This window comes from Vigna umbellata, chromosome 1 (genome assembly GCF_029865625.1).
Source record: "Vigna umbellata cultivar VRB3 chromosome 1, Vumbellata_1.0, whole genome shotgun sequence".
In the NCBI taxonomy this organism is placed as follows: domain Eukaryota; kingdom Viridiplantae; phylum Streptophyta; class Magnoliopsida; order Fabales; family Fabaceae; genus Vigna; species Vigna umbellata.
Window position 1 is genome coordinate 80493981 of NC_142165.1, and position 25579 is coordinate 80519559.

Genomic DNA, 25579 nt, shown 5'->3' on the forward strand with positions numbered 1-25579 from the left:
ACACTTATGGAACGATCATCTCATCAAAAGTCACGCCAAAGAGATAGTACAATCTACTTTTGATGAAGTACTAAAAAAGTAAGTTTGCTCTGACAAAAAGACATCAAGCTATGACTGCCATCTATGACAAAGCTATGAACTCGAGGACAAGCTTCATCTAACAGATATATTATCACCAAATCTTAAGGACAAGCATCGTCCACCGGTTACATTGTCAAAAGGTGTATAAATAGAATATCCTTGAAGAAAAAGAAAAAACTGAAGATGAGGATTGATTCTTATGGAATGAAAAGAAAAATCATCATCATGGAAGATCAAGAGTTCTCTTAAAACTATCTAGAGTTAGATCCTGTTGAGTAAAAAGAAAGAAAGAGAGAGAGAGAAAAACTTAAAAGATTAATGGTGAAACTAGTGTTGAGACCAGTAGTGGTTGATATTCCACTACAAAAAAGTTGGGCATTACCGAAGGCCAGAAGCCCTCGGAAACTGCCATAAGCCGTCGATAAAGGGTGTTTACCGAAGGCTTATCGACGGCCAAAAATCCTTCGGTAAATCTCTTGTCGCTAATAATTACCGAGGGCTTGTGCCCTTCGGTAATTACCGAGGGCCAAAAACCTTCGGTAATTACCGAGGGCCAAAAGCCTTCGGTAATTACCGAGGGCCAAAAGCCTTCGGTAATTACCGAAGGGCAGAAGCCCTCGATAATTACCGAAGGGCGAAAGCCTTCGGTAATGACCATACGAGGGTATTTACCGAAGGGCAGAAGCCTTCGGTAATGACCTACTGTGGGCATTTACCGAAGGGCAAAAGCCTTCGGTAAATTGCAGAGAAGGTTTCAGAGAGATGGTATTTCTTGTGCAACCCAGACATATCAACTTTCAATTACAAACAGACCTGCATATCAGTTTTCAAGCACATACAAACATGCATAATGTGCATCTCAAAGATGCAATCAATTATCAAAGGTTCCGTGATAGAATGCCACTTATACAAAGAAGTGTAAAAGAATTTATACAAAGCCAAGTGTGGCTGCTACAGCAAAAGAAATGAGCTGAAATATAACTCTAAAGTGATGTTTTTCTGCTGCAAAGAAGTGCTGGACAGCCAATGGAAAGTCCTCTTGAAGTTCCCTTGTAGCAAAGTTAGCAAGACCTCCACTCCTTAAGATGCTACCCCTTTGATAAAGCTTAGCTGGATGTTAAAATTCCACCACCAAATGATATTCCAGCAACCAATTTCACAAAAACCCGTGAGTGATTAAAAGTAAGGTGCATCCAACTTAAATGCAGAATTAATATGACAGCAGCTATAGAAGTCAAGAAAAGGTGATTTCTAAACACTTTGGGGCCGGAATAAAGGCTAGCACACAAAAGGAACCTAAGATAAGGTCTAGAACAGATTAGAAAAACAAGAAAACTCAAAACAAAGAGGAAATTCAAGTGCAGTGAAAGTGTTTGATGAAAATGCCAAACTGTTTGACAAAATGCCACAAAGAACAGCAGATTTTGGTGTTTTCTGGTTTTGGATCTTTCAAATCTGGATTGCAGGGTTCAAAGTGCTTTTTATGATTGCTATACACTTGGATAAGCATATAAATGTATTTGGAAACTTAAACCCAGCTTTTGCCAATCCAAAGATGAAAAACCAAAGAAGAACAATGGCAAACAGAAATAAAATGAACTCTGCACCTTATAAAGTGGCTGGAAAAATTAACAGCAGTGGCTAAAATGAGTTTGAGTGATGCTAATGGTCAAATGACACTTCAAGGAAGTTTGTATCATCAAATGGAAAATGTTTAAACACTGAAACAGTAAGGAATCATACTGCAGCTGAAATTCACTAGTTCACTTCCAAATTTAGGTAAAATTAATGGTTTAGGAAGTGATTTTTCATATCAGCTCAAATTTGACCAAATGCACAGTGCACACAAGTTTGGAATGGCAAAATACACTTTCAAAAATGGTTAAACTGCACTGAAACAACCAGAGTCATCAAATCACCTCTGCTGTAGCCAAAAATGCAACAAAATAGGGTGGTTTAAAGAAGAAATCTGCATATAGGCTTCTCAAGAACCATTTGAACAGTGTACACAAGTTGAAAATGACAAAATATACTTGTTCAATTGTTCATAATGCATAGAAACAGCCAGCAACTTTGTATGACAGTAGCAGTTGCCAAAATTCAAGAAAATTGGACCAAAATTGCATCAGATTTTGAAAGCATGGAAATGACAATTTGAAAGCACACACAATGACTCTAGGAATGTCCTAACACTAGATCTAACTACAGAATATCAGCTAGAAGAATTTTAAACACCTAAGACACATCAAAGACAACAATCACGGTGAAAAAGATTGAATGAAAACTGTGACAGCACTTGAAACCAGATTTTTGAGGAACTCAACTATGCTTATTGCATTGTAGTGATTAATACTGGTTGGCACTGCCTGGAACATGTTTAACATCACCAAATAAACCTGTTCAAAGCTTTAGATGCAAAGAAATCTAGACAAAACAGATTGCACGTGATCAAACCAGAGAAGCAAATGTGATGCAGATTTGTGATTACAGAATCATGTGTGGACTGATTTAGAAATTCCTCCAGAATCTGCAGTTGCTGCCGCCACTGTTCCCTTGGTTTCAACTGCCTTCCAAGCCTCCATTCACCTCCAATCTCACGGCACATCTTCAATACATCCCCCTAGATGCATCAACAAACAAAGCCATGGTTCTGAATCCAAAAGCAGCAGTTCACTGTTCAAGTATTTCCTCTCTGTTCAGTTTTTTTCCTCTACAAATTACCACCCTTTAATCCCTTTCTCCCTCACTTCCTCATCCCTAAACTCACCCTTCCAATTAAAGGAACTGAACTATTGTACAAAGGCCTTACAACAACTAAAATTGCTAACTTAGGTCCTAATACAATAAAGGCACGTTGGAAATACAAAAAGACATTGGTTCTTAGCAACTAAGCAACTGAAAATGGTCCTTACAACAACTGGAACACTGGTCTTAACAATCTGACCACCAAGCATTTGGATTACGAACCTTATAGCAACACATGTATACTTTAAACACTTCACAACAACACCATAATAACTAGGCACTGGATTAAAGCATAATAATAAGGGAACTACTGAAAGTTCCTCTTATACCAAAACAAATCACCAAAACTTATTTCCTAGTCCATTGAATATTATAAACTCAGTTTTGCTTTTGTGATGGAGTGATTTTTCTGCATTTTTGGCCATAACAAAGTCAGATTTCGAATGCTACCATTTCTATGTTGTCTGACAGTTTGAGTAAGTCTAAAATGATGTTTAAAACTTGCTAGCAAAGTTCAATTAGTGGTATAATGGTCTAAGTGCATAATAGTATACTAAACCCTCAACTTTCAGTCAAAATTGGGAAGTGGCAAGGTGTTTTTGAATAACAGTTTGGATTTGAGCCAATTCAAACTGTGAACAAGTTTCAAAACTTTAATCCAAGTTGCAGCAGTGATTAGTTTTGACATACAGTCACTGCTGTGACATTTCGTGTCTTAAACCACCAAGTTGTGAGTCATTTTTGTGGCAAAAATTAAGTAGACAACACTTTCACACTAATTGTTTGTGGTTACAGACTTTGATTGCAGGTCAAAAGCCTAGGAATCAACTTTAAAATTATAAAATTAGCTTACATAAGAAAATAGCTATTTAGGAAACTAAGGCTAATATGGGTGTTGTCATTATACACTAAGAGATAACCATTTTTGTGCAATACTTTTACATTGATTGGAAGAAACTATTCAGAAACTTGATATGTGCAGATTCTCATTCAATTCTCCCAAGAAATTAAATTCTCAAATCTGAATCATGCTTCTTTTGGTCTTATAATTAGTTTTTCATTGTGCTAAATTTCTTTGTAAGTTCATTTATGCTCTCTTCATACTTAGTTGCACCTTTTCTAGCTTAGTTCAGTTAGTTCAAAGTTCTTTGAGTCTTTTTTATTGTTAACCGGTCATTTGAATTCCTAAAACTCAGAATTGGTGATGAGGTTCTGTTAATTTTCTACATAATTGAATGTTGCAAAAGTGACATTTTGAATTAGTGTCCATTAGCAGCTCAAACAAGTTTGTTTTGATATTTAAATCTTGTTGAAATGGTTAAGTTCAAAGTATAGCAACATTTGTAGAAGAATCAAAAGCTAGAGGTGCATAAGAGGAAATGATTTGGAAATTGAACCAGTTGTTCACTAAAACTGAAAATGCAAGGGAAGAAACACAAGACTGGAAGAATGAGGCTGCACAATTGAAGATGGAAGTTGCAGTCACTGAACTTGTTTTAGAAGATGCCCAAATAAAGCTCAAAGCAGCATTGAAAGAAGTAGAGGTAGCAAAAACAGTTGAGGCAAGTGCTGTTCAACATATCAGGGGAGGATTTTAAGTCCTTAGTTCATAAGGTTGAGGAGTCTGATAAATTAGAAGATATGAAATTGGATGCTGCCAAAGCAGAGGTGGAAGCTACAAAGGTGAGTGAAAATTAAGTTCTAAAAAGGTTAGAGGAAACCCAAGAGGAAATTGAGGATATGAAAAATGAAACACAGGAAGTCTTGAAAAGGACTGAGATGGCTGAAGCAGCAAACAGACCAGTGGAGAATGAGCTGACAAAGCAGCTTCAAACAGGGCAAAAGAAATTAACAAAAAAAAGTAGCAGAAGTTGCTTCTAAATTATTGGCTGAAACACAGATGGCAGCACAATTATCTCATCAGCATTATAGGATTCAAAACCAGAATTCACTACCAAAGGTGGAGATGAAAAAGTTAGAGAAAGGGAAGGTTTCAAATGAAGAGAAACATTTTTAATGTTGAGTTGATAGTGCAGCCACTGGTTTATGACAACCAGTAAAGAAACAATTATAAGACTTCATTCAGTTTTATCGTACTTCCCAAAACAGCCCCATTTCATTTAATGAAACCCCTGTTAATCCTGATTTATCATGAACCCAACCCCTCCCTTACCTAATACACATGTTCATTAGTTAACACAGTGAAGGACATAGTCAGAATAATTTAGTAACTACATTATAATGTTCATTTACAGCCTAACTAGATTCAATTTAACTTACTTCACTCCATACAATCATTCTTATTCAACTCTAGACACATGCCCATTCATCAATAAATGAACATCAGACCTGCTTAACCACGCGAAACACAAACAATTTATAAAATATCCATAAACACAAAACACATTCCACACATATAGGCATGAACTGGGCAAACAATTTATTGAGGACGCGTTCTAAAACAAAGACCTTACCTCGCACTCCAGAATGATCGAAGGAAGACTGCGAGCTCTCAACGCAACAACCAACCTTGGCTTCACCGCAATGACTTACACACGCCAACAACCACGAATCAGCACCCCTACTGCCGCAACAGCCTGAAGCGCACACCACCAACCACCACCCCAACCCCAACACCGACAACGTTTCGAAGAACCCTAACCAAACAAACAACCCCAACCACCCACTAAGGTATTGCTGTCAATGATATCGGCACACAATGCCAACGACCGCCAGTACGGATAAACGCCAAGGGAGAGGGAGATAAACGCGAAGGGAGAGGGCGAGAATGGAAGCAAAGGACGAGAGGGAAATTTCTAATTTTCGAGTGTCACGAAATTGGAGACAAACTCCTCCAATACGCCCAAATGCTTAAGTCAGGCCACTTATCGACGGCCAAACACCCTCGCTAAATTAAATCAACACACAGCTTCGGTAATGCTTTCCAAGGCCTTCGGTAATTCAGTTGTACCGACGGCCGAAAATCCTTCGATAATGTTCCGCCGGTAATAAGCGCGATTCTTGTAGTGTTCGTTTTAAACCAGAAATGGTGAAACTTGTGTAATCTTTGTTAAAGATTAGTGGAATCCTTTAAGAGGTCTTAAGGAAGAAGTGGACGTTGCTCAGGTTGAAACGAACCAATATAATAGCGTCTAACAACTATTGTAGACCGTTTAACCCATGCAAAAGTCATTAAACATTGTAGTGAATAAACATTATTTTTCTAAACAACATAAGTATATGGGAAATTATATCTAGACTTATCATCTTTATTAATTCATGATTTGGTACACTTGCTAATTTTGTAACATGATACAACTATAAGACTCAATATATTTTTTTATCAAACATATGGATTCATGTCTTATATCCAATGATCCATTGTAAACATTAAAAGTTATTAAAAAAATATTATGTAGTTGAATATTTTTCACTAAAATTAGTGTTATAATTATAATAATTTTTTTTCTCAAGAATATTAACCTTCTTAGAGTCCATAAAAACATATATACTCATTACATAACTTTGACCATGTTGAGCAGGTATTAAATAGTCATAAATTTAGTCTATGAATATCCTAATTTAGGATACTACTCTAAATTATATAGATATTCCCTGCACAATTGTCTTAAACCTTATCATGATCCTTACCTTTAATAATGCACTATACTAAATTATGACTTTTCAAATGTAGAAAGTCATGTGTTAACACAAGCAAACTAAAGGACTCTTATTTTTCAAATGTAGAAACTCATGTATTAACACAAGCAAATCAAAGGACTCTTCCTAAGTTCAACTAACCTACTTAAGACATTTTAATATAGTTTCAAGCATTACTAAAACTTTATTATTAGGATACATCATACATTATTTTAGTCAATAATTTATAAACACAATATAAACAAATATGAACAAATAATTGAAAAATATAAAGATAATAATATAAACAAATATGAAAGAATAATTGAAAAATATAAAGATAATAATAAAGTATATAGATAACTTCTTTTCATCAATGTTTGTTTAATTAAAATTTATTTATTTTTATGCTTTTTTTATATAAATTTCTTGAATTATAAGCATAATATTTAAAATTAAAACATAAAAGAATAATTCAAACAAAGGCTTTAAATATAATTTAATTAAAGAAACATAAAGAGAAATGGACTAGTATATAATTAAAAATAAATTAAATAAAAAATATAAACAAACTAAAGAACTGAAAAAGTATAGTAGACAGAATATAGTTAAATAATAAGAATATAAATAGTAAAAGGATCAATATATCATTAAAAGTAAAATTAAATAATAAAAACTTAAAAGGACAAAAAGAACCAATATATTACTAGAAGAAAAATAATGAGTAACAATAATAACAACAATAACAATAATAATAATAATAATAATAATAATAATAATAATAATAATAATGTTAATATGAATATAAAATTATTTAAATAATAAAAATAGTAAAAATAAAGTTAAGAAGAAAAGGACCATTGTTTATATCCCAACTTGTCTTGAACTTCCAAATTTTTAAAATTTTTGTTCATTTTTCTAAGAAACAAAAGTGCAGAAATATTATGTTTGTGTCAAAGAGGGTTGATACAATTAGTTTTCTTTTAACTCAATTTTGTCCATAGTCTAGTTTGAAGTCCAGACCAGATGTATCCCGGTCTTCACAAAGGATCTTACCAGATTTAGGGTACGTAGCATTGTTCACGAAGGGAGGTTAACAACAGTTTTCCACCTTATATACCCCATTATTAGTTTATTAGTATAAAAAAAAGTGAAGAGTGGTGAAATAACAAAACAAATAAAAAATTATAACAAGAACAACGAACGAACGTAAATGTAAAAGAACATGGATTAAAAGAAAGCTTAAAGGAAAGAAGGAACAAAACGAAAGATTGAGAGGATGAAACACTTACAAGAATGCGAAAACAAAAGGCATACTTAGAGAGAGAGGTTCCTCACAAAATTAGGACACTCTCGAAGGACACTCAAGGATAGCAAACTCACGCTCCATTATGAGACTCAAGTGTCGCTCAACGCGGAGGAATACTCTAGTTATAGCCAAACATTTTCACTGTAGCAACAATTTCGGTTGTTGCTACCGGTTGTTTCACAGTGTCTGATATTTAAATAATAATAATAATAATAATAATAATAATAATAATAATAATAATATTGGTATACGTGAGAAGTATGAAAAATTATTGGATAAATTTCTTGTGTATGGTATTTTGATTTGTGAAAGGGCTACATGTTTGTTATACATTTTTTAATAAAAATTAAAAAACAAAAAAAAGAAAAAATTGATATTTCAATTGCAATTGAACTCAAAAAGTATAAAAGACATAAATTTTAGAAAAATAAGTGAAAAATTGATTTTTTTAAAAAAGGAAATACATAAATTTAGGAAAGAAAAAAATTACAAAAATTCGGTTTTTACATTATCTAACAAAAATTTATTAAGTCTGAAGTTGTTTAATTTTTTTTTCTATAGTTAATATAGATAAGAGAAAAATAAACATCATACATTGACATATATACTAACTAAACTTCAAAGTTATTGTTTGAAGTAAAGAATAATTAGACTGTGGAGAAGGATTGAGAAGAAGAACATAAATAAATATAATGATAAGAGAATAATTTTATTTAGTTTGAATATGACATTATAAGTGTGGAATTATATATTAAATGAAAGAAAAGGTTGTAAAAATATCTCAACATGGATAATCGCATAAGCATTCCCCTTTAAGGCTACAATGAGCACTTGCACCTGCTCCATATTTCTTGGGGCAATCAACGAAGCAATTATCAATTTCACAATCGTCAGATAGCATCACTTCACACACTTTTCCTTCTATCATTTTCAATGGCCCTTGGCTTTCTGTTTCACAAAACATACATAATATATTTCAATGTTAAACCATGACTCTTAACTTTACAAACTTATTTTAAACCAAATCTTAAGGACAAGCATCGTCCACCGGTTACATTGTCAAAAGGTGTATAAATAGAATATCCTTGAAGAAAAAGAAAAAACTGAAGATGAGGATTGATTCTTATGGAATGAAAAGAAAAATCATCATCATGGAAGATCAAGAGTTCTCTTAAAACTATCTAGAGTCAGATCCTGTTGAGTAAAAAGAAAGAAAGAGAGAGAGAGAAAAACTTAAAAGATTAATGGTGAAACTAGTGTTGAGACCAGTAGTGGTTGATATTCGTTTTAAACCAGAAATGGTGAAACTTGTGTAATCTTTGTTAAAGATTAGTGGAATCCTTTAAGAGGTCTTAAGGAAGAAGTGGACGTTGCTCAGGTTGAAACGAACCAATATAATAGCGTCTAACAACTATTGTAGACCGTTTAACTCATGCAAAAGTCATTAAACATTGTAGTGAATAAACATTATTTTTCTAAACAACATAAGTATATGGGAAATTATATCTAGACTTATCATCTTTATTAATTCATGATTTGGTACACTTGCTAATTTTGTAACATGATACAACTATAAGACTCAATATATTTTTTTATCAAACATATGGATTCATGTCTTATATCCAATGATCCATTGTAAACATTAAAAGTTATTAAAAAAATATTATGTAGTTGAATATTTTTCACTAAAATTAGTGTTATAATTATAATAATTTTTTTTCTCAAGAATATTAACCTTCTTAGAGTCCATAAAAACATATATACTCATTACATAACTTTGACCATGTTGAGCAGGTATTAAATAGTCATAAATTTAGTCTATGAATATCCTAATTTAGGATACTACTCTAAATTATATAGATATTCCCTGCACAATAATTGTTGTCTTAAACCTTATCATGATCCTTACCTTTAATAATGCACTATACTAAATTATGACTTTTCAAATGTAGAAAGTCATGTGTTAACACAAGCAAACTAAAGGACTCTTACTTTTCAAATGTAGAAACTCATGTATTAACACAAGCAAATCAAAGGACTCTTCCTAAGTTCAACTAACCTACTTAAGACATTTTAATATAGTTTCAAGCATTACTAAAACTTTATTATTAGGATACATCATACATTATTTTAGTCAATAATTTATAAACACAATATAAACAAATATGAACAAATAATTGAAAAATATAAAGATAATAATATAAACAAATATGAAAGAATAATTGAAAAATATAAAGATAATAATAAAGTATATAGATAACTTCTTTTCATCAATGTTTGTTTAATTAAAATTTATTTATTTTTATGCTTTTTTTATATAAATTTCTTGAATTATAAGCATAATATTTAAAATTAAAACATAAAAGAATAATTCAAACAAAGGCTTTAAATATAATTTAATTAAAGAAACATAAAGAGAAATGGACTAGTATATAATTAAAAATAAATTAAATAAAAAATATAAATAAACTAAAGAACTGAAAAAGTATAGTAGACAGAATATAGTTAAATAATAAGAATATAAATAGTAAAAGGATCAATATATCATTAAAAGTAAAATTAAATAATAAAAACTTAAAAGGACAAAAAGAACCAATATATTACTAGAAGAAAAATAATGAGTAACAATAATAACAACAATAACAATAATAATAATAATAATAATAATATTAATATGAATATAAAATTATTTAAATTATAAAAATAGTAAAAATAAAGTTAAGAAGAAAAGGACCATTGTTTATATCCCAACTTGTCTTGAACTTCCAAATTTTTAAAATTTTTGTTCATTTTTCTAAGAAACAAAAGTGCAGAAATATTATGTTTGTGTCAAAGAGGGTTGATACAATTAGTTTTCTTTTAACTCAATTTTGTCCATAGTCTAGTTTGAAGTCCAGACCAGATGTATCCCGGTCTTCACAAAGGATCTTACCAGATTTAGGGTACGTAGCATTGTTCACGAAGGGAGGTTAACAACAGTTTTCCAGCTTATATACCCCATTATTAGTTTATTAGTATAAAAAAAAAGTGAAGAGTGGTGAAATAACAAAACAAATAAAAAAGTATAACAAGAACAACGAACGAACGTAAATGTAAAAGAACATGGATTAAAAGAAAGCTTAAAGGAAAGAAGGAACAAAACGAAAGATTGAGAGGATGAAACACTTACAAGAATGCGAAAACAAAAGGCATACTTAGAGAGAGAGGTTCCTCACAAAATTAGGACACTCTCGAAGGACACTCAAGGATAGCAAACTCACGCTCCATTATGAGACTCAAGTGTCGCTCAACGCGGAGGAATACTCTAGTTATAGCCAAACATTTTCACTATAGCAACAATTTCGGTTGTTGCTACCGGTTGTTTCACAGTGTCTGATATTTAAATAATAATAATAATAATAATAATAATAATAATAATAATATTGGTATACGTGAGAAGTATGAAAAATTATTGGATAAATTTCTTGTGTATGGTATTTTGATTTGTGAAAGGGCTACATGTTTGTTATACATTTTTTAATAAAAAGTAAAAAAAAAAAAAGAAAAAATTGATATTTCAATTGCAATTGAACTCAAAAAGTATAAAAGACATAAATTTTAGAAAAATAAGTGAAAAATTGATTTTTTTAAAAAAGGAAATACATAAATTTAGGAAAGAAAAAAATTACAAAAATTTGGTTTTTACATTATCTAACAAAAATTTATTAAGTCTGAAGTTGTTTAATTTTTTTTTCTATAGTTAATATAGATAAGAGAAAAATAAACATCATACATTGACATATATACTAACTAAACTTCAAAGTTATTGTTGAAGTAAAGAATAATTAGACTGTGGAGAAGGATTGAGAAGAAGAACATAAATAAATATAATGATAAGAGAATAATTTTATTTAGTTTGAATATGACATTATAAGTGTGGAATTATATATTAAATGAAAGAAAAGGTTGTAAAAATATCTCAACATGGATAATCGCATAAGCATTCCCCTTTAAGGCTACAATGAGCACTTGCACCTGCTCCATATTTCTTGGGGCAATCAACGAAGCAATTATCAATTTCACAATCGTCAGATAGCATCACTTCACACACTTTTCCTTCTATCATTTTCAATGGCCCTTGGCTTTCTGTTTCACAAAACATACATAATATATTTCAATGTTAAACCATGACTCTTAACTTTACAAACTTATTTTAAACCAAAAATCAACTTTCAAACCTTATATCACATACCAATCTCAATGGAAACAACTATTAGAATCAGCAATACCAAACACACCTTCATCTTCTTTCTCTTAATTATAGTTTCAAACACTACTCATTGCCTTATATAGATATAGATATATGTATGTTTTCATGGAATTAATAGCCGTATAATTTATTTATAGAAAGTTTTAATTTTATCATTAATGTAATTATGTATTTATATTATATTCATAAATATTTTCTTTTTAACGGTTTCAAAATATATTTATAAATTAATGTACGTTTATATTTTTTAATTATAGTTTTAACAATAATGTATAGTAGACTTTAGATAAAAGATTCAAAAAATAGTCTTGTTTTTTTTTCTGGAAAAGAGTATAATGTTTCGACCTATTATTTAAAGTTAGAAAACTACTCTAAGGTTTTTCTTTGAACCATTTCATTTTATTAAGATTTTCGTAATTTTTTGTAAGGCTCAAACTTGTTGTTTTTGGTGTATTTTTATGTTTTTTTTTTTCACTTTATTACAATTTTGTGAGACAAAATTTACATTTCCCAATTTTACAAAATTTTAGAGTTTATCATTAATAACATCATCCTCTTAGTTTTCATATATATGTTCATATAATTTTGTGTCTATCTTATTTTGTTTCATTCAGATAGAAGTTATGTGTTTCCAACTTAGATTATCAATTGTATAATCTAAGAAGCTTTCTCAATATAATATATGGGTATTCTTTTTCTTCTTAAAATTGACTTTCAAAAGAAGCTTTCTCAAATGTACTAAAATTTTCAAATTTTTTAGAATGTTTTTAAAAGTTAAAGGTGTAAATAACATTTTTTGTTTATTTTACTTCTTAGTTAATGTCTAGTTTTCCATCCTTTATTTGGTTTGTTTTCAGAGTTTGATTGTTTTCAGAGTTTGAGACGCTTAAGGTAAGGTGCTTTAGCTAGTTTATTTATAAGTGTTGAAATTTATTATTCAAATATATTTGAAATCTGTAATTTAAAATGATTTCAAATTTAAAAATAAATTATACAATTTGAATTCATAATAATACTTTTAAATAAGTATTTTGAAAAGAACTTAGACATACTATGATATGAAATTTAAAATTACAATTTTAAATTAAATGATGGAACAACATAGTGAGGTGTTTCATTTTAATTTTATAATTAATTAAAGAACCCCAAATTTGGTTCATGCAAGAAGCCATTCCTATCTCATGACAACTACTTTCATCACCTCAGGAACCAAGTTGCACGAACCCCAACCCTAACTCCTCTTTTTTTAACATATGTTAAAACATTGCCACATAATCCATTTATTTTGTCGCAATTTTAATTTTACACGTCATTTAACCTCACAGTGTCACACAATGACAAGAATTGGACAGATCATTATGTTTTGCCTAGGGGGCACCTACACCGTTACATTTTTGACGTTATAAGCAAAAAGGATTAACTTAACCCATTTTTACACAAGTTGGAACCATTTCTAATTTTTTAATAAACGTATAATCACTTTGAACATTTCTCCTTTTCGAGAGACCAAAAGAGATATTAAGAACAGGTGAGAAACATGAACTTCTATCTTATTTTGTTTCATTCAGATAGAAGTTATGTGTTTCCAACTTAGATTATCAATTGTATAATCTAAGAAGCTTTCTCAATATAATATATGGGTATTCTTTTTCTTCTTAAAATTGACTTTCAAAAGAAGCTTTCTCAAATGTACTAAAATTTTCAAATTTTTTAGAATGTTTTTAAAAGTTAAAGGTGTAAATAACATTTTTTGTTTATTTTACTTCTTAGTTAATGTCTAGTTTTCCATCCTTTATTTGGTTTGTTTTCAGAGTTTGATTGTTTTCAGAGTTTGAGACGCTTAAGGTAAGGTGCTTTAGCTAGTTTATTTATAAGTGTTGAAATTTATTATTCAAATATATTTGAAATCTGTAATTTAAAATGATTTCAAATTTAAAAATAAATTATACAATTTGAATTCATAATAATACTTTTAAATAAGTATTTTGAAAAGAACTTAGACATACTATGATATGAAATTTAAAATTACAATTTTAAATTAAATGATGGAACAACATAGTGAGGTGTTTCATTTTAATTTTATAATTAATTAAAGAACCCCAAATTTGGTTCATGCAAGAAGCCATTCCTATCTCATGACAACTACTTTCATCACCTCAGGAACCAAGTTGCACGAACCCCAACCCTAACTCCTCTTTTTTTAACATATGTTAAAACATTGCCACATAATCCATTTATTTTGTCGCAATTTTAATTTTACACGTCATTTAACCTCACAGTGTCACACAATGACAAGAATTGGACAGATCATTATGTTTTGCCTAGGGGGCACCTACACCGTTACATTTTTGACGTTATAAGCAAAAAGGATTAACTTAACCCATTTTTACACAAGTTGGAACCATTTCTAATTTTTTAATAAACGTATAATCACTTTGAACATTTCTCCTTTTCGAGAGACCAAAAGAGATATTAAGAACAGGTGAGAAACATGAACTAAAAATGAAACAAATATGGGAGTGCCAAGAACAGAAGAAAGTGTAGAAAGCAAAATTGGGTCAACCAAAAGCCCTTTTAGACAAAACAGGGTGAATTGAAAGTGGTTGGTGTGAGGCATGTTCTCTTGATAAAGACAAAAAAAATTGTGAATCTATGGAAGTAGGGAGAAGTGGAGAGAATTGGGATGGTCCATCTGGTGTGAATTCCGTAAAAACTTTGTAATTTTATAATATTAATTTATAAATTTTATATTTTTTTATAAATTTTATATTTTTTTATAAATTTCATTAGTTACATTCATATTTTTCAAAATTCATTAAAACTATAAATAATCATCTTCAATTAATATGGTTTAAAACACTTTTCCATGTTAGCATTGAAACTATCTTTTTTATATATCTTTGAATCGAGTTGTATGTGCGTGACTAACTAATAATAATAATACTTATTATTATTATTATTGTTAATAGTATTATTATTATATAGTTTAAATAATAAAATTAAAATTGGGTTAGCCCAAAGTCCTTTTAAAAAATTTAACGTTTTATATAGTTTAAAGATCATATATTAAACGTTTTATATATTAAATATTTTTTGTTTTCTAAATGGTGTTTCTATTAACGAGTCGACAAAACACTAAGCGTAACAACATAAAAAATCTAAAGAATCTTATATGCAAAATGTAAGAATTCACCTATGAAAAGAGTCACGTAACTAAACATAAGTGTAGGTAGAAAGAAAGGTTGCTAAGGGATGGGCCACGATCATTTAACGACTACACACATCTTATGGACTAATGAACAACACTAACAAAAGATAACTGACTACGTATTATTCTATACAATACAAATAAGAAAATAAGGTATAAGAGAACCGCTAAGAGAAAGGTCTTTATAAAAGACGCACCATTAAACGGTTTAGCTATTTAATGTGAGTCTTGCTAAATGCACTCGTGGCATGCCTAGTTAAATAAGGTAGACGAAATCTTATCATAAGATGATATTTTGGGTAAATGCACTAAAAAGGACAAATCTTGTTCCAAAAACACATGATAAAAGATGTCTTACTAAAAATGCTCTTGAACTCAACGAGTATCTACTAAACAAAGTGTCGTTAGGAGAAGTCTCCCATAGGCTAAATGATACCATGTGTCAAACGTGTTTTCATCCAACAATGAAGCTCTCATAAAACATTTGGTATCTTCACTAGAAAGCTCAAACAATCAAATCCTACCTGAACGGTAGAGAATGCGAAAAGCGTTAAATGTCATTAAATGTTCAATGTTCAAAACTAGCAAAAGTAATAAAAGAAAGAACATATTTGCTGCATGCATATATACTCTACCTTCTGCAGATTGCCTATTACAAGTGTCAACCTGCTCTATCAAGTACAAGTCAGAAATAAATGTTAAAGACAAGAAGACACTTATGGAACGATCATCTCATCAAAAGTCACGCCAAAGAGATAGTACAATCTACTTTTGATGAAGTACTAAAAAAGTAAGTTTGCTCTGACAAATAGACATCAAGCTATGACTGCCATCTATGACAAAGCTATGAACTCGAGGACAAGCTTCATCTAACAGATATATTATCACCAAATCTTAAGGACAAGCATCGTCCACCGGTTACATTGTCAAAAGGTGTATAAATAGAATATCCTTGAAGAAAAAGAAAAAACTGAAGATGAGGATTGATTCTTATGGAATGAAAAGAAAAATCATCATCATGGAAGATCAAGAGTTCTCTTAAAACTATCTAGAGTCAGATCCTGTTGAGTAAAAAGAAAGAAAGAGAGAGAGAGAAAAACTTAAAAGATTAATGGTGAAACTAGTGTTGAGACCAGTAGTGGTTGATATTCGTTTTAAACCAGAAATGGTGAAACTTGTGTAATCTTTGTTAAAGATTAGTGGAATCCTTTAAGAGGTCTTAAGGAAGAAGTGGACGTTGCTCAGGTTGAAACGAACCAATATAATAGCGTCTAACAACTATTGTAGACCGTTTAACTCATGCAAAAGTCATTAAACATTGTAGTGAATAAACATTATTTTTCTAAACAACATAAGTATATGGGAAATTATATCTAGACTTATCATCTTTATTAATTCATGATTTGGTACACTTGCTAATTTTGTAACATGATACAACTATAAGACTCAATATATTTTTTTATCAAACATATGGATTCATGTCTTATATCCAATGATCCATTGTAAACATTAAAAGTTATTAAAAAAATATTATGTAGTTGAATATTTTTCACTAAAATTAGTGTTATAATTATAATAATTTTTTTTCTCAAGAATATTAACCTTCTTAGAGTCCATAAAAACATATATACTCATTACATAACTTTGACCATGTTGAGCAGGTATTAAATAGTCATAAATTTAGTCTATGAATATCCTAATTTAGGATACTACTCTAAATTATATAGATATTCCCTGCACAATAATTGTTGTCTTAAACCTTATCATGATCCTTACCTTTAATAATGCACTATACTAAATTATGACTTTTCAAATGTAGAAAGTCATGTGTTAACACAAGCAAACTAAAGGACTCTTACTTTTCAAATGTAGAAACTCATGTATTAACACAAGCAAATCAAAGGACTCTTCCTAAGTTCAACTAACCTACTTAAGACATTTTAATATAGTTTCAAGCATTACTAAAACTTTATTATTAGGATACATCATACATTATTTTAGTCAATAATTTATAAACACAATATAAACAAATATGAACAAATAATTGAAAAATATAAAGATAATAATATAAACAAATATGAAAGAATAATTGAAAAATATAAAGATAATAATAAAGTATATAGATAACTTCTTTTCATCAATGTTTGTTTAATTAAAATTTATTTATTTTTATGCTTTTTTTATATAAATTTCTTGAATTATAAGCATAATATTTAAAATTAAAACATAAAAGAATAATTCAAACAAAGGCTTTAAATATAATTTAATTAAAGAAACATAAAGAGAAATGGACTAGTATATAATTAAAAATAAATTAAATAAAAAATATAAATAAACTAAAGAACTGAAAAAGTATAGTAGACAGAATATAGTTAAATAATAAGAATATAAATAGTAAAAGGATCAATATATCATTAAAAGTAAAATTAAATAATAAAAACTTAAAAGGACAAAAAGAACCAATATATTACTAGAAGAAAAATAATGAGTAACAATAATAACAACAATAACAATAATAATAATAATAATAATAATAATATTAATATGAATATAAAATTATTTAAATTATAAAAATAGTAAAAATAAAGTTAAGAAGAAAAGGACCATTGTTTATATCCCAACTTGTCTTGAACTTCCAAATTTTTAAAATTTTTGTTCATTTTTCTAAGAAACAAAAGTGCAGAAATATTATGTTTGTGTCAAAGAGGGTTGATACAATTAGTTTTCTTTTAACTCAATTTTGTCCATAGTCTAGTTTGAAGTCCAGACCAGATGTATCCCGGTCTTCACAAAGGATCTTACCAGATTTAGGGTACGTAGCATTGTTCACGAAGGGAGGTTAACAACAGTTTTCCAGCTTATATACCCCATTATTAGTTTATTAGTATAAAAAAAAAGTGAAGAGTGGTGAAATAACAAAACAAATAAAAAAGTATAACAAGACAACGAACGAACGTAAATGTAAAAGAACATGGATTAAAAGAAAGCTTAAAGGAAAGAAGGAACAAAACGAAAGATTGAGAGGATGAAACACTTACAAGAATGCGAAAACAAAAGGCATACTTAGAGAGAGAGGTTCCTCACAAAATTAGGACACTCTCGAAGGACACTCAAGGATAGCAAACTCACGCTCCATTATGAGACTCAAGTGTCGCTCAACGCGGAGGAATACTCTAGTTATAGCCAAACATTTTCACTATAGCAACAATTTCGGTTGTTGCTACCGGTTGTTTCACAGTGTCTGATATTTAAATAATAATAATAATAATAATAATAATATAATAATAATAATAATAATAATATTGGTATACGTGAGAAGTATGAAAAATTATTGGATAAATTTCTTGTGTATGGTATTTTGATTTGTGAAAGGGCTACATGTTTGTTATACATTTTTTAATAAAAAGTAAAAAACAAAAAAAAGAAAAAATTGATATTTCAATTGCAATTGAACTCAAAAAGTATAAAAGACATAAATTTTAGAAAAATAAGTGAAAAATTGATTTTTTTAAAAAAGGAAATACATAAATTTAGGAAAGAAAAAAATTACAAAAATTCGGTTTTTACATTATCTAACAAAAATTTATTAAGTCTGAAGTTGTTTAATTTTTTTTTCTATAGTTAATATAGATAAGAGAAAAATAAACATCATACATTGACATATATACTAACTAAACTTCAAAGTTATTGTTTGAAGTAAAGAATAATTAGACTGTGGAGAAGGATTGAGAAGAAGAACATAAATAAATATAATGATAAGAGAATAATTTTATTTAGTTTGAATATGACATTATAAGTGTGGAATTATATATTAAATGAAAGAAAAGGTTGTAAAAATATCTCAACATGGATAATCGCATAAGCATTCCCCTTTAAGGCTACAATGAGCACTTGCACCTGCTCCATATTTCTTGGGGCAATCAACGAAGCAATTATCAATTTCACAATCGTCAGATAGCATCACTTCACACACTTTTCCTTCTATCATTTTCAATGGCCCTTGGCTTTCTGTTTCACAAAACATACATAATATATTTCAATGTTAAACCATGACTCTTAACTTTACAAACTTATTTTAAACCAAAAATCAACTTTCAAACCTTATATCACATACCAATCTCAATGGAAACAACTATTAGAATCAGCAATACCAAACACACCTTCATCTTCTTTCTCTTAATTATAGTTTCAAACACTACTCATTGCCTTATATAGATATAGATATATGTATGTTTTCATGGAATTAATAGCCGTATAATTTATTTATAGAAAGTTTTAATTTTATCATTAATGTAATTATGTATTTATATTATATTCATAAATATTTTCTTTTTAACGGTTTCAAAATATATTTATAAATTAATGTACGTTTATATTTTTTAATTATAGTTTTAACAATAATGTATAGTAGACTTTAGATAAAAGATTCAAAAAATAGTCTTGTTTTTTTTTTCTGGAAAAGAGTATAATGTTTCGACCTATTATTTAAAGTTAGAAAACTACTCTAAGGTTTTTCTTTGAACCATTTCATTTTATTAAGATTTTCGTAATTTTTTGTAAGGCTCAAACTTGTTGTTTTTGGTGTATTTTTATGTTTTTTTTTTCACTTTATTACAATTTTGTGAGACAAAATTTACATTTCCCAATTTTACAAAATTTTAGAGTTTATCATTAATAACATCATCCTCTTAGTTTTCATATATATGTTCATATAATTTTGTGTCTATCTTATTTTGTTTCATTCAGATAGAAGTTATGTGTTTCCAACTTAGATTATCAATTGTATAATCTAAGAAGCTTTCTCAATATAATATATGGGTATTCTTTTTCTTCTTAAAATTGACTTTCAAAAGAAGCTTTCTCAAATGTACTAAAATTTTCAAATTTTTTAGAATGTTTTTAAAAGTTAAAGGTGTAAATAACATTTTTTGTTTATTTTACTTCTTAGTTAATGTCTAGTTTTCCATCCTTTATTTGGTTTGTTTTCAGAGTTTGATTGTTTTCAGAGTTTGAGACGCTTAAGGTAAGGTGCTTTAGCTAGTTTATTTATAAGTGTTGAAATTTATTATTCAAATATATTTGAAATCTGTAATTTAAAATGATTTCAAATTTAAAAATAAATTATACAATTTGAATTCATAATAATACTTTTAAATAAGTATTTTGAAAAGAACTTAGACATACTATGATATGAAATTTAAAATTACAATTTTAAATTAAATGATGGAACAACATAGTGAGGTGTTTCATTTTAATTTTATAATTAATTAAAGAACCCCAAATTTGGTTCATGCAAGAAGCCATTCCTATCTCATGACAACTACTTTCATCACCTCAGGAACCAAGTTGCACGAACCCCAACCCTAACTCCTCTTTTTTTAACATATGTTAAAACATTGCCACATAATCCATTTATTTTGTCGCAATTTTAATTTTACACGTCATTTAACCTCACAGTGTCAGACAATGACAAGAATTGGACAGATCATTATGTTTTGCCTAGGGAGCACCTACACCGTTACATTTTTGACGTTATAAGCAAAAAGGATTAACTTAACCCATTTTTACACAAGTTGGAACCATTTCTAATTTTTTAATAAACGTATAATCACTTTGAACATTTCTCCTTTTCGAGAGACCAAAAGAGATATTAAGAACAGGTGAGAAACATGAACTTCTATCTTATTTTGTTTCATTCAGATAGAAGTTATGTGTTTCCAACTTAGATTATCAATTGTATAATCTAAGAAGCTTTCTCAATATAATATATGGGTATTCTTTTTCTTCTTAAAATTGACTTTCAAAAGAAGCTTTCTCAAATGTACTAAAATTTTCAAATTTTTTAGAATGTTTTTAAAAGTTAAAGGTGTAAATAACATTTTTTGTTTATTTTACTTCTTAGTTAATGTCTAGTTTTCCATCCTTTATTTGGTTTGTTTTCAGAGTTTGATTGTTTTCAGAGTTTGAGACGCTTAAGGTAAGGTGCTTTAGCTAGTTTATTTATAAGTGTTGAAATTTATTATTCAAATATATTTGAAATCTGTAATTTAAAATGATTTCAAATTTAAAAATAAATTATACAATTTGAATTCATAATAATACTTTTAAATAAGTATTTTGAAAAGAACTTAGACATACTATGATATGAAATTTAAAATTACAATTTTAAATTAAATGATGGAACAACATAGTGAGGTGTTTCATTTTAATTTTATAATTAATTAAAGAACCCCAAATTTGGTTCATGCAAGAAGCCATTCCTATCTCATGACAACTACTTTCATCACCTCAGGAACCAAGTTGCACGAACCCCAACCCTAACTCCTCTTTTTTTAACATATGTTAAAACATTGCCACATAATCCATTTATTTTGTCGCAATTTTAATTTTACACGTCATTTAACCTCACAGTGTCACACAATGACAAGAATTGGACAGATCATTATGTTTTGCCTAGGGGGCACCTACACCGTTACATTTTTGACGTTATAAGCAAAAAGGATTAACTTAACCCATTTTTACACAAGTTGGAACCATTTCTAATTTTTTAATAAACGTATAATCACTTTGAACATTTCTCCTTTTCGAGAGACCAAAAGAGATATTAAGAACAGGTGAGAAACATGAACTAAAAATGAAACAAATATGGGAGTGCCAAGAACAGAAGAAAGTGTAGAAAGCAAAATTGGGTCAACCAAAAGCCCTTTTAGACAAAACAGGGTGAATTGAAAGTGGTTGGTGTGAGGCATGTTCTCTTGATAAAGACAAAAAAAATTGTGAATCTATGGAAGTAGGGAGAAGTGGAGAGAATTGGGATGGTCCATCTGGTGTGAATTCCGTAAAAACTTTGTAATTTTATAATATTAATTTATAAATTTTATATTTTTTTATAAATTTTATATTTTTTTATAAATTTCATTAGTTACATTCATATTTTTCAAAATTCATTAAAACTATAAATAATCATCTTCAATTAATATGGTTTAAAACACTTTTCCATGTTAGCATTGAAACTATCTTTTTTATATATCTTTGAATCGAGTTGTATGTGCGTGACTAACTAATAATAATAATACTTATTATTATTATTATTGTTAATAGTATTATTATTATATAGTTTAAATAATAAAATTAAAATTGGGTTAGCCCAAAGTCCTTTTAAAAAATTTAACGTTTTATATAGTTTAAAGATCATATATTAAACGTTTTATATATTAAATATTTTTTGTTTTCTAAATGGTGTTTCTATTAACGAGTCGACAAAACACTAAGCGTAACAACATAAAAAATCTAAAGAATCTTATATGCAAAATGTAAGAATTCACCTATGAAAAGAGTCACGTAACTAAACATAAGTGTAGGTAGAAAGAAAGGTTGCTAAGGGATGGGCCACGATCATTTAACGACTACACACATCTTATGGACTAATGAACAACACTAACAAAAGATAACTGACTACGTATTATTCTATACAATACAAATAAGAAAATAAGGTATAAGAGAACCGCTAAGAGAAAGGTCTTTATAAAAGACGCACCATTAAACGGTTTAGCTATTTAATGTGAGTCTTGCTAAATGCACTCGTGGCATGCCTAGTTAAATAAGGTAGACGAAATCTTATCATAAGATGATATTTTGGGTAAATGCACTAAAAAGGACAAATCTTGTTCCAAAAACACATGATAAAAGATGTCTTACTAAAAATGCTCTTGAACTCAACGAGTATCTACTAAACAAAGTGTCGTTAGGAGAAGTCTCCCATAGGCTAAATGATACCATGTGTCAAACGTGTTTTCATCCAACAATGAAGCTCTCATAAAACATTTGGTATCTTCACTAGAAAGCTCAAACAATCAAATCCTACCTGAACGGTAGAGAATGCGAAAAGCGTTAAATGTCATTAAATGTTCAATGTTCAAAACTAGCAAAAGTAATAAAAGAAAGAACATATTTGCTGCATGCATATATACTCTACCTTCTGCAGATTGCCTATTACAAGTGTCAACCTGCTCTATCAAGTACAAGTCAGAAATAAATGTTAAAGACAAGAAGACACTTATGGAACGATCATCTCATCAAAAGTCACGCCAAAGAGATAGTACAATCTACTTTTGATGAAGTACTAAAAAAGTAAGTTTGCTCTGACAAATAGACATCAAGCTATGACTGCCATCTATGACAAAGCTATGAACTCGAGGACAAGCTTCATCTAACAGATATATTATCACCAAATCTTAAGGACAAGCATCGTCCACCGGTTACATTGTCAAAAGGTGTATAAATAGAATATCCTTGAAGAAAAAGAAAAAACTGAAGATGAGGATTGATTCTTATGGAATGAAAAGAAAAATCATCATCATGGAAGATCAAGAGTTCTCTTAAAACTATCTAGAGTCAGATCCTGTTGAGTAAAAAGAAAGAAAGAGAGAGAGAGAAAAACTTAAAAGATTAATGGTGAAACTAGTGTTGAGACCAGTAGTGGTTGATATTCGTTTTAAACCAGAAATGGTGAAACTTGTGTAATCTTTGTTAAAGATTAGTGGAATCCTTTAAGAGGTCTTAAGGAAGAAGTGGACGTTGCTCAGGTTGAAACGAACCAATATAATAGCGTCTAACAACTATTGTAGACCGTTTAACTCATGCAAAAGTCATTAAACATTGTAGTGAATAAACATTATTTTTCTAAACAACATAAGTATATGGGAAATTATATCTAGACTTATCATCTTTATTAATTCATGATTTGGTACACTTGCTAATTTTGTAACATGATACAACTATTATTGAGTCTTATAGTTGTATCATGTTACAAAATTCTCACTTAGAGAGAGGTTCCTCACAAAATTAGGACACTCTCGAAGGACACTCAAGGATAGCAAACTCACGCTCCATTATGAGACTCAAGTGTCGCTCAACACGGAGGAATACTCTAGTTATAGCCAAACATTTTCACTGTAGCAACAATTTCGGTTGTTGCTACCGGTTGTTTCACAGTGTCTGATATTTAAATAATAATAATAATAATAATAATAATAATAATAATATAAAGATAATAATAAAGTTAAGAAGAAAAGGACCATTGTATTATTTAAAATAAATTAAATAACATAAAAGAATTTAAATAAAATAACAAATATATAACTCCAAATAAATAAAATATACAGAAATTTATTAATATTAATATAAAAATATCTAATATCACTCTTCTTAGTAAAGTATAACAAATATGATGTGTTGATTTGATGATGGTGTGTACCTCTTCTCTCTATAGTTTTCACTACATTGCTTACTAACTTAGTATGATCAAAATGTAAGGAATGAATCAATCTTTAAGAAAAATTTGAACATTTTTGTATTTAAAAACTCATTTTATCGTTGTGAACATAATAATTGATTAAGTTAACTTTTTAATCTATTGTGTCAAATTAGACTAAACCTAAATTTTATCTAGTTATGAAATAATTAATTAAGAAAAGTGAAATAATTTATTATGACAATTATATCAAAACGTATATTACAAATAATTAATTATGAACAATGAATAATTCATGTCAACTAAATTTAAACGTTCATTTTTACATATAATTAATTATGATTAGTCAATAATTAACTATTTTAGCTAAATCTATAATTGTTTGTTTTCTAATATTATAATAGTGAATAAGTGATCGTCCTCTCCAAAACATTTTATGGGAATTGATTATGTTTAATTATAATGTAATTATAATTGATTATATTAATCAGCAATCATAAAACTCTTTTAAAAAGTAAGAGCTCTCTCATTCATTATAATCGTTCCATACGTCTAAAAAATAGATTGTTGTTATTTTATGAAAAAATATATTATATGACTCTTATAGATTTAATTTTACAAAAGTGATCATTGTTATATATATATATATAGTCTAGTATAGATCAATCGAATTATCCTAAATTGATTCTTTGAGAGAAAATTAATCAATGTTAATAACAAGATTTAATCAAATTCGAGTGTGATTAGATCGATACTAATTAAAAGTTCATGAAAAAATCTATAAATATAAGTTAAATATATGATTGTTAAGTCTTTTACAATGCATTTATTATAACATTAATTATTAAATCAAATAAATACTAAATTGCTTTAAGTGTAGGAATATTTTTAATATGTGTATTCTATCGGTTAGAGTATCCAAATTACAAGAAAAAAAAGATGGGAAATGTGCCAGACTACTCTAAGTGAATTATCTCGATTCTATACATCAGAAACAATATTAAATGCTATAAGTTTTTCATTATAAATTTGTCATATTTTAGATGATATGTTTTTTTAATTTGTATTGATATTTTTGGTATGTATGATTGGTAA

The 25579-nt window shown here is 28.8% G+C and overlaps 1 long non-coding RNA gene and 1 pseudogene across 2 annotated transcripts; one reads left to right on the forward strand and one right to left on the reverse strand.

Annotated features, from left to right (window-relative positions):
- Window positions 1-929: 929 nt before the first annotated feature.
- On the reverse strand, window positions 930-5880 carry LOC148206544 (uncharacterized). 2 transcript variants are annotated; one of them, XR_015783601.1, is made up of 2 exons: window positions 5301-5880; window positions 930-1191 (listed from the first exon to the last, which is right to left on the reverse strand). It is a non-coding gene; the product is annotated as an uncharacterized LOC148206544 (long non-coding RNA). The 2 variants fall into 2 exon arrangements; XR_015783602.1 differs by having other exon boundaries at window positions 930-2701.
- On the forward strand, window positions 2726-5294 carry LOC148206545 (WEB family protein At5g55860-like; annotated as a pseudogene).
- Window positions 5881-25579: the final 19699 nt, after the last annotated feature.